The sequence below is a fragment of the Littorina saxatilis genome, linkage group LG2, assembly GCF_037325665.1.
Source record: "Littorina saxatilis isolate snail1 linkage group LG2, US_GU_Lsax_2.0, whole genome shotgun sequence".
In the NCBI taxonomy this organism is placed as follows: domain Eukaryota; kingdom Metazoa; phylum Mollusca; class Gastropoda; order Littorinimorpha; family Littorinidae; genus Littorina; species Littorina saxatilis.
Genome location: NC_090246.1, coordinates 20,618,411 through 20,628,521, shown reverse-complemented (window position 1 = coordinate 20,628,521; position 10,111 = coordinate 20,618,411).

Genomic DNA, 10,111 nt, shown 5'->3' with positions numbered 1-10,111 from the left:
AAACTTCAAGAATAAGTACTTTAGGACCTTTAAAAACGAAATATATGTATATGTGCACACTATTTGTTAAATAAATGATTTTTTTTTTAAATCGAAAAGAAATCGAAAATAACTTCAAGAATAAGTACACTAGGTCCTTTTAAAACGAAATGTTGGAGGGGGGGGGGGGGGGGGGGCGCTCCCTTCAAAATCAGCTAGCCCAGAATGACTGCCCCCCCCAAAAAAAAAAAAAAAAACTTATGGGTATGCATAGATGCATACATATATGCGTACATTTCGTTTCAAAAGGACCTAGTGTACTTATTCTTGAAGTTTGAAGGGAAGCGGGGTTTTTTGAAAAAAATTTTAAGTAAGTTTATTTTCGATTTTTTTGCGATTTAAAAAAAATATTCATTCAACAAATAGTGTGCACAGATACATATATTTCGTTTTAAAGGGTCCTAAGGTACTTATTCTTGAAGTTTGACGTGGAGGTCAAAACTGACTGGCCTAGTCTGGGCTAGCTGACTGTCCCTCCCCCCCCCCCCCCTAAACTTATGGGGATGCATAGATGCATACATATATGCGTACATTTCGTTTTAAAAGGACCTATTGTACTTATTCTTGAAGTTTGAAGGGAAGCGTCAAAACTTTTTATTTTTTTATTTTTTTGTTTTAAGTAATGTTTTCCCGATTTTTTTCCGATTTTTAAAAAAATCATTTATCCAACAAATAGTGTGCACATATACATATATTTCGTTTTAAAAGGTCCTTAAGTACTTATTCTTGAAGTTTGAAGTGGAGGTCAACACTGACTGGCCTGGTCAGTTTTGACCGGGGGGTCATTCTGGGCTAGCTTATTTTGACGGGAGGTCATTCTGGACTAGCCCAGAATGACTGCCCCCCCCCCCCCAAACTTATGGGGATGCATAGATGCATATATATATATATGCGTACATTTCGTTTTAAAAGGACCTAGTGTACCTATTCTTAAAGTTTGAAGGGAAGCCTCAAAACTTTTTTCTTTTTTATAAGTAAGTTTTTTTTTCCGATTTTTAAAAAATCATTTTTCCAACAAATAGTGTGCAGATATACATATACTTTGTTTTAAAAGGCCCTGAAGTACATATTCTTGAAGTTTGAAGGGGAGGTCAAAACTGACTGGCCTAGTCAGTTTTGAAGGGGGGTCATTCTGGGCTAGCTGATTTTGACCCCCCTAACCTGGGGAGATGCATAGATACATACATACATGCGTACGTTTTGTTTTGAGAGGTCCTAGTGTACTTATTCTTGAAGTTCGAAGGGAAGTGTAAAAACTTTTTATTTATTTATTTTTTTAACGGTTTTTTTCTTTTCTTTTTTCTTGTAATATCCTTTTTCTAACAAATATTGTCCACATTTACATTTATTTTGGTTTATAAAGGTAAAGTACTTATTCTTAAAGTTTGAAGGAGGGGGTTAAAAACTGATTGGCCTAGTCAGTTTTGACCGGGGGGTCATTCTGGGCTAGCTGATTTTGACGGGAGGTCATTCTGGGCTAGCTGACCCTCCCCCCCTCCCCCTCAAACCTTAGATATAGGTAGTTATATACATATATGCATAAATACTGTTTCTAAAGGTCTTAATGTACTCATTCTTGAAGTTTGCAGGGCGGTGTAGGATCCGGTCCGGTCCCCCCTCTGAAGTAGTCCCCCGGGGGACCAATTCGTGGCAAAAACTGCTCTATAATGGTCCCCCCTTAGACATCCAGCCTCGTTTTTCTTAGGCATTCAAGCCATTTTCAATCTATATCTTCGTCCGGTATTATGTAGTGCACAGACTATATTTTGTTTGACTATATTTTGCAGAAAATAAAATAGATCTGATTTACAATGCCGTTCAACAGAAAAATCACATGAAATAAAATGAATAATAAATAAATACTGATAAGAAGAAATGAAAGCAGTCTCTGATTCTTTCATTTCTTTTCTCTGAAATTGCTGGTAACATTACTAACATTGTAACAAAAAAAACGAGGCTGGATGTCTAAGTGGGGACCATTATAGAGCAGTTTTTGCCACGAATTGGTCCCCCGGGGGACTACTTCAGAGGGGGGACCGGACCGGATCCTACACCGGATTTCTTTTGTTTTTCAACTTTGTTTTCACCAACAGTCATCTTGTTGTTTAGATTTTTAAAGGACATAAATATAATTTACCATCAAATACTGGGGATTGTTCTGTTTCATAATGAATCTTATCTTTCAAGCACTCTTACACTTTTTGGAATTTTATTAAAAATGGTATTGATGGAGCATCATCACGAAACGAAGAGTTTGCGTGTGAACGTCCTTCTGGACTGCCCTGAAAAAAGTTCATGCAAAAAAAAGAGGCGTATTTCTCATATGCAAGTTTTTGTTAAAAAGTCTGTTTAACTAATTAGAGTTCATATAACAAAAAATGTGTTTCACATATGAACACTTATTTATGTACAAAGTTTGTTTCACGATTGAAAGTTCACGTAAAAAAAAAGTTTCATATATGAAAGTTTATGCAGAAAAAAAATGTATTTCTGTAACATGTCTAAGACCACACAACCGATGGCGAGTCCAGTCTTCGAGTAACTGAGATGATGTGACTTTTAACGTGGTTGTTCTGCAGTTATAACGGAGCACCAAAGTTGAAGCGTATATACCAAATTTGAAATGTAGCCTTCGACATTTTCTTTAAGCTTCCAAAATTGAAGCAAACACAAATTGAAACATACATAATTGAATACTACAAACATAAAGCCTATAAAACTTAAGCCAGAACTGGAGCCTGCGAAAATTGAAGCCCATGAAAATTAAAACCATAAAATTGAAGCATGTAATTGAAGCTTGAACATCCGCGTAGCAGGAATCAGTGTGCTTGAGTCAACGCATCAATGTGTCAGGTTGTGTATTCATGTAGCATCCTGCAGGTAACGCAGACAGATCTATCGCTGAGACAGCGTTCGGGATTATTCCAGCGTCGCGGACGACGCTGGTATCTGCGGTCGGGAAGACTTTCCACGAATTTGCCTGCAGGGCGCCGCCATGTTTTCTGTGCTCGACTGCGAGCAGACCACAGGCACATTACACCCAAAATTCTTGTAGGCATACACAGACGCAACATAGCATATACAGACAATAACACCCACAACACTTCAACTGCATATGAAAGGAATAAAAATAAATCCGCAAATCAGTCGCGCACAAAACACCAGAAAGAAAAACAAGGAGTACCAAAGCGGCGTGCAGAAACTAAACTGACTCGGAGACTGAGAAGAAACATTTATCACACGATGTGGATAGCAAACATTAAAATAAAACAGATAAGTCAAGCAAAAAATAAACACAAATATCGAAAACACAATAAACAAAGGTAAAGAAAACAAAAAGAGATGCTTGCCGACAGTCAGTGTGTGTGTGCGTGGTTTGCCGTGTGCGTCAGCGGGGTGTGTGTGTGTGTGTGTGTGTGTGTGTGTGTGTGTGTGTGTGTGCGTGCGCGTGCATGCGTGCGTAGGCTACGTTCTTGCGTGTGTGCGTTCGAATGAGAAAGAAGAGAGAGAGAGGATTGAACAATGAGGTCACGTTCTCTGTCACATGAATACATATACACACACTGAAGGCTACTTCGGACACGAACACTTGCCATCAAGTTAATTCCTTTGCAGAATTGATTGATTTTCTCAAAAGCCATTATCAATGTGTTTATCAATTAACACCTGTTCATTTCTGTCCAACTGCAATGCAAACTCAATGTGGAGGAAACAAGGATTCATTACAAACAAGTCATCCCTGTACATCAACAGATTTATGTACCTCAATCAATACTGCTAGTATGAGTGACAGGAATCTAAAAGAAAAAACAAGTCGCGTAAGGCGAAAATACAATATTTAGTCAAGTAGCTGTCGAACTCACAGAATGAAACTGAACGCAATGCCATTTTACTCGTAGCATCGTCAGGCCACCGCTCATGGCAAAGGCAGTGAAATTGACAAGAAGAGCGGGGTAGTAGTTGCGCTAAGAAGGATAGCACGCTTTTCTGTACCTCTCTTTGTTTTAACTTTCTGAGCGTGTTTTTAATCCAAACATATCATATCTATATGTTTTTGGAATCAGGAACCGACAAGGAATAAGATGAAAGTGTTTTTAAATTGATTTCGACAATTTAATTTTGATAATAATTTTTCTATATTTAATTTTCAGACCTTGTTTTTAATCCGAATATAACATATTTATATGTTTTTGGAATCAGCAAATGATGGAGAATAAGATAAATGTAAATTTGGATCGTTTTATAAATTTTTATTTTTTTTTACAATTTTCAGATTTTTAATGACCAAAGTCATTAATTAATTTTTAAGCCACCAAGCTGAAATGCAATACCGAACCCCGGGCTTCGTCGAAGATTACTTGACCAAAATTTGAACCAATTTGGTTGAAAAATGAGGGCGTGACAGTGCCGCCTCAACTTTTACGAAAAGCCGGATATGACGTCATCAAAGACATTTATCAAAAAAATGAAAAAAACGTATGGGGATTTCATACCCAGGAACTCTCATGTCAAATTTCATAAAGATCGGTCCAGTAGTTTAGTCTGAATCGCTCTACACACACACACACACACACACACACACACACGCACGCACGCACACACGCACGCACATACACCACGACCCTCGTTTCGATTCCCCCTCGATGTTAAAATATTTAGTCAAAACTTGACTAAATATAACAACCAAACGCAAATGTACTACTACTTCTACGACTCGTTTGAATGTAAAACAGAAATGTAACACTATCTGTGACAATGACGGTTCTACGACTCGTTTGAAGGACAGTATAGATCGAACCTTAACCCACAACTACGACAATTTGTGTCAGACTTTTTTGAACAGGAAAATATGCCTCTGTTCAACAGTAACCAAAACATGGAAGATGTTTTTGAAACTTTACAGAAATGTAACACTAGCCTATCTGTGACAATGTTGCTTTTGAATTGAACCCACATTTGTTGAACAGGAGAGAATGTTCCTGTTCAACAGTGCCCAAAACACTGAATCTGACGTTTTTGAATCTTTTCTGTCATCTAACTGAATCTGACGTTTTTGAATCTTTTCTGTCATCTAACCCAATTGCTCATGACTTCATCGATCTTGAACATGCCTACTTTTCAAAGAAAGACAGACAAAAGCGAAATCTGCATGTTAGCCATCTGCCTGAAATGGTCAATGCACTTTTGTAAAATTGTCACAGCTGTAATGCACTTTTGTGAAATGGTCAGTGCTGTTGTGCACTTATGCAAAACTTGGTGCTGTGCTGTTAACATTTGAACAAAATGCATTTTGTTCAAATGTTTAGTGCAACTTGCTACTATATAATCGCTGTATGCGCTTTGTGGTAATAATGCACTGTTGTGAAAAGTTTGCGCTAAATGTTGGCACTATGCATCATTGTTGGAGCACCCTCCTGTAGATGCACCATGCTGAAAAATGTACTTATGAATCAAGCATTGACTGAAATAAACAATTTATATATCCAGCACAACATGCAATTCATTAACTTTTGACCCTAACCTTTAACACTTCCCAAAATAAATCTTTGGTGGACATTGCATCGACGCTGTTCATTTTGAATGAACATTTTTCTTGTTCAGTGTTGGGACGGACTACCGGACGGTTTTGATAAGATCGTGCCATAGTCCTCACCACCATGATAGTGAATATATATATATATATACGTAGTATATACGGGCGGTACACCTAGAGTCATGTCCCTAAGGTAGTTTGTCCCTAACCCCTCCCCTCCACCCCCCCCCCCACCCCACCCCCCACCTTTCCTGCTCTCTCCCTCCTGACTTGTGGCAGGGCCTGTCCCCCGCGTCCCCGTGTCAATTACAGTGTCCCCCCGTCCCGGCCCTAACCGCGTTACCGCCGAGCGCCCGCTCCCCCTAATTGCATTGCAAAACACCCCAGTTCCTCCCTGTGCCTGCACTAAGCGAATAGACCAGCGAAATTGCTCCATCGTCGCTGAAATTTGACAAAATTCTCGCTTGCAGAAGGCGTAATAGGCTGGTTAGTGGTCCCACATTGTCCCCATGATTTACCGGGCTTGCAGGCCAGTAATTGATATTATCTCATTTGGCGGGCCTAATTTCTATTCCCTGCTTGCTGCCTAACCGCGTTACAGGGCCGCTCCGCTTTACCTGCAAATCTCCCCATCAGCTGATTTGTGTTCATAATGCCAACGGGCGCAGCGAGACGCGGGATGGCCAATCTATTATTTAGCTTCGCCGACCGGGCCCTCGCTGCTTGGCGCAGGAAGGCGACTCGCCGCTTCTCGCCGTGACGTCAGGAAGTGGCCGGCCGCAACGTCACAGCGCGTCACGCGGGGTTAATACACACGTGCGGCGCGTTCGGGAGGCTATGATGAACGTGGCGAACGTGCGTCGGAAATAGGTCGCAGCGTGCAGTTCTGTGGTCGCCCAGAGGGGGCCGGGGGGAGTGTGCCTCCACAGTCACAGCTTCTGAGCCATGTGAGAGAAGTTCCTTTCTTCTGTGACTGATGCCGATGTCCGGCACTCTCTGAAACCAGGGCTGAGGTCCACGAAGCCAAAGTGGGCGCCACCCAAACGGGTGAGAAAAAACCGCGGGGTCTGATTCGTTGAAATCACAACAAATCTCCATTTCAACCAATCCAACACCGAGGCTGGTTTCCACCCGGTTGGTAACTTTCTCGTGCACCTCGGCCCAGCTACCTTGACTCTTGTCCCTCTACGTCTACCTAACCTGACCCTTTCCTGTGTCGCCACAGGCCTTTTCAAGTCCGTCTCCTTTTGTCTCTCAAACTTCATGGAAACAACCCGGACATATTCAGCCAGACAGACATAATTATAGACACACTGGTCTATACCACAAGGTCATCCGGACAGAAAAGATACTCTGTGGGTGGGGACTACCCTGTATCTTGCCCTCTCTGACTTTCTGTTCTGCACTACAGAAACATCGTCGGCCAAACAGACATCGGAACAATGTTGCACACTACAATGTCAAAACAAGGGCAAGACTCTGGATGGCGGTTGTTCTTTCTCTTGACCTCTGCCACTCTGACCACCCCCTCCCCTCCCTCCCCCACCTTCCATCAGTTGTGCGGTCTCTGACACTGAGTGAGGCTGTCTTGTTTCTTGCTTGCTTTCTGCCTCTCTGCTCAACCCCACCCCCGTCGCCCTACCCCCACCCCTTCCTGCGTCGCTAATTGTCTTTTCCGTCTTCTTTTATCTCTCAAACTTCACGCTGCCATCGCCCTCAGCCGCCCTCCCCTGCGCCCTTAATGACATTTGGCCAGGCCTTGCTTCCCTCATCCGACATCCTCTCGCCGCGCCGGGCTGGCAAAGGCTTTCCGCTCAGCGTCATAGGCTACGTGACGTATTAACCCTTCGCATGACGTCACTGCAGAGGCAAAGTCGAGTGCTACTATAACTATTTTTTTAGGCTTGATATTTGGTCATCTGCATGTCACTTCGAGGATAAATTCGTGTACTACTTGAAGGTTTCTTCGTTTGCATGTTTTCAGATCATAATTCTCTGGAACTTTTCTGGCACCTGTGGGTCAGGGAGTATTGCTATCTTGGTTCTAAATCAGTATGCTTCATCTATGTTTCTTTTGGGGAAGCAAAAACGACCAACTTCCAAATGGCCTTTCTGCACCTGCAAGAACTCCGGTTTGTTATAATGGGCCTGATGTGAAGCTTCGGTATTTCTCTTTGGTCCATTGCCTATCAAGTCCATGTGAACAATGTTCTAACTGCTCAAGAAACGAAGGGTGTTTATCTGCCTTTCCTATGATGTCGCTCCGGAACGCACACAACAAAATAGGTTATAGTCATCGGATCAGAACGTTCAATCCTAGTCACAACGAAACATCCACTGCACTGTAGTACTTCCACCTGCTGATCTGTGAAGTTGACCGACAAACCAATAATAATGAGGTATGAAGAGAAAAGGGGACGAAGATGACCCTGTAGTGAAGAACAGTGTTCCAATGTCTTTCTTTCTTTATTTGGTGTTTAACGTCGTTTTCAACCGTTCAAGGTTATATCGCGACGGGGGAAGGGGGGGGGGGGATGGGATAGAGCCACTTGTTAATTGTTTCTTGTTCACAAAAGCACAAATCAAAAAATTGCTCCAGGGGCTTGCAACGTAGTACAATAATTATATGACCTTACTGGGAGAATGCAAGTTTCCAGTACAAAGGACTTAACATTTCTTACATACTGCTTGACTAAAATCTTTACAAACATTGACTATATTCTATACAAGAAACACTTAACAAGGGTAAAAGGAGAAACAGAATCCGTTAGTCGCCTCTTACGACATGCTGGGGAGCATCGGGTAAATTCTTCCCCCTAACCCGCGGGGGGCTTCCAATGTCTGTCTGGCTGAAGATGATCCTGTAGTGAAGAACAGTGTTCCAATGTCTGTCTGGCTGAAGATGACCCTGTAGTGAAGAACAGTGTTCCAATGTCTGTCTGGCTGAAGATGACCAAGTAGTGAAGAACAGTGTTGCCATGTCTGTCTGGCTGAAGATGACCATGTAGTGTAGAACAGTGTTGCCATGTCTGTCTGGCTGAAGATGACCAAGTAGTGAAGAACAGTGTTGCCATGTCTGTCTGGCTGAAGATGACCATGTAGTGTAGAACAGTGTTCCAATGTCTGTCTGGCTGAAGATGACCAAGTAGTGAAGAACAGTGTTGCCATGTCTGTCTGGCTGAAGATGACCCTGTAGTGAAGAACAGTGTTCCCATGTCTGTCTGGCTGAAGATGACCCTGTAGTGAAGAACAGTGTTGCCATGTCTGTCTGGCTGAAGATGATCCTGTAGTGAAGAACAGTGTTCCAATGTCTGTCTGGCTGAAGATGACCATGTAGTGAAGAACAGTGTTGCCATGTCTATCTGGCTGAAGATGACCCTGTAGTGTAGAACAGTGTTCCAATGTCTGTCTGGCTGAAGATGACCAAGTAGTGAAGAACAGTGTTGCCATGTCTATCTGGCTGAAGATGACCCTGTAGTGAAGAACAGTGTTCCAATGTCTGTCTGGCTGAAGATGACCATGTAGTGAAGAACAGTGTCCCCATGTCTGTCTGGCTGAATATGAACATGTAGTGAAGAACAGTGTTCCCATGTCTGTCTGGCTGAAGATGACCCTGTAGTGAAGAACAGTGTTCCAATGTCTGTCTGGCTGAAGATGACCAAGTAGTGAAGAACAGTGTTGCCATGTCTGTCTGGCTGAAGATGATCCTGTAGTGAAGAACAGTGTTGCCATGTCTATCTGGCTGAAGATGACCCTGTAGTGAAGAACAGTGTTGCCATGTCTGTCTGGCTGAAGATGATCCTGTAGTGAAGAACAGTGTTGCCATGTCTGTCTGGCTGAAGATGATCCTGTAGTGAAGAACAGTGTTGCCATGTCTGTCTGGCTGAAGATGATCCTGTAGTGAAGAACAGTGTTGCCATGTCTGTCTGGCTGAAGATGACCAAGTAGTGAAGAACAGTGTTGCCATGTCTGTCTGGCTGAAGATGATCCTGTAGTGAAGAACAGTGTTGCCATGTCTGTCTGGCTGAAGATGACCAAGTAGTGAAGAACAGTGTTCCAATGTCTGTCTGGCTGAAGATGACCAAGTAGTGAAGAACAGTGTTGCCATGTCTGTCTGGCTGAAGATGACCCTGTAGTGAAGAACAGTGTTACCATGTCTGTCTGGCTGAAGATGACCCTGTAGTGAAGAACAGTGTTGCCATGTCTGTCTGGCTGAAGATGATCCTGTAGTGAAGAACAGTGTTGCCATGTCTGTCTGGCTGAAGATGATCCTGTAGTGAAGAACAGTGTTGCCATGTCTGTCTGGCTGAAGATGATCCTGTAGTGAAGAACAGTGTTGCCATGTCTGTCTGGCTGAAGATGACCCTGTAGTGAAGAACAGTGTTCCAATGTCTGTCTGGCTGAAGATGACCAAGTAGTGAAGAACAGTGTTGCCATGTCTGTCTGGCTGAAGATGATCCTGTAGTGAAGAACAGTGTTGCCATGTCTGTCTGGCTGAAGATGACCCTGTAGTGAAGAACAGTGTTCCCATGTCTGTCT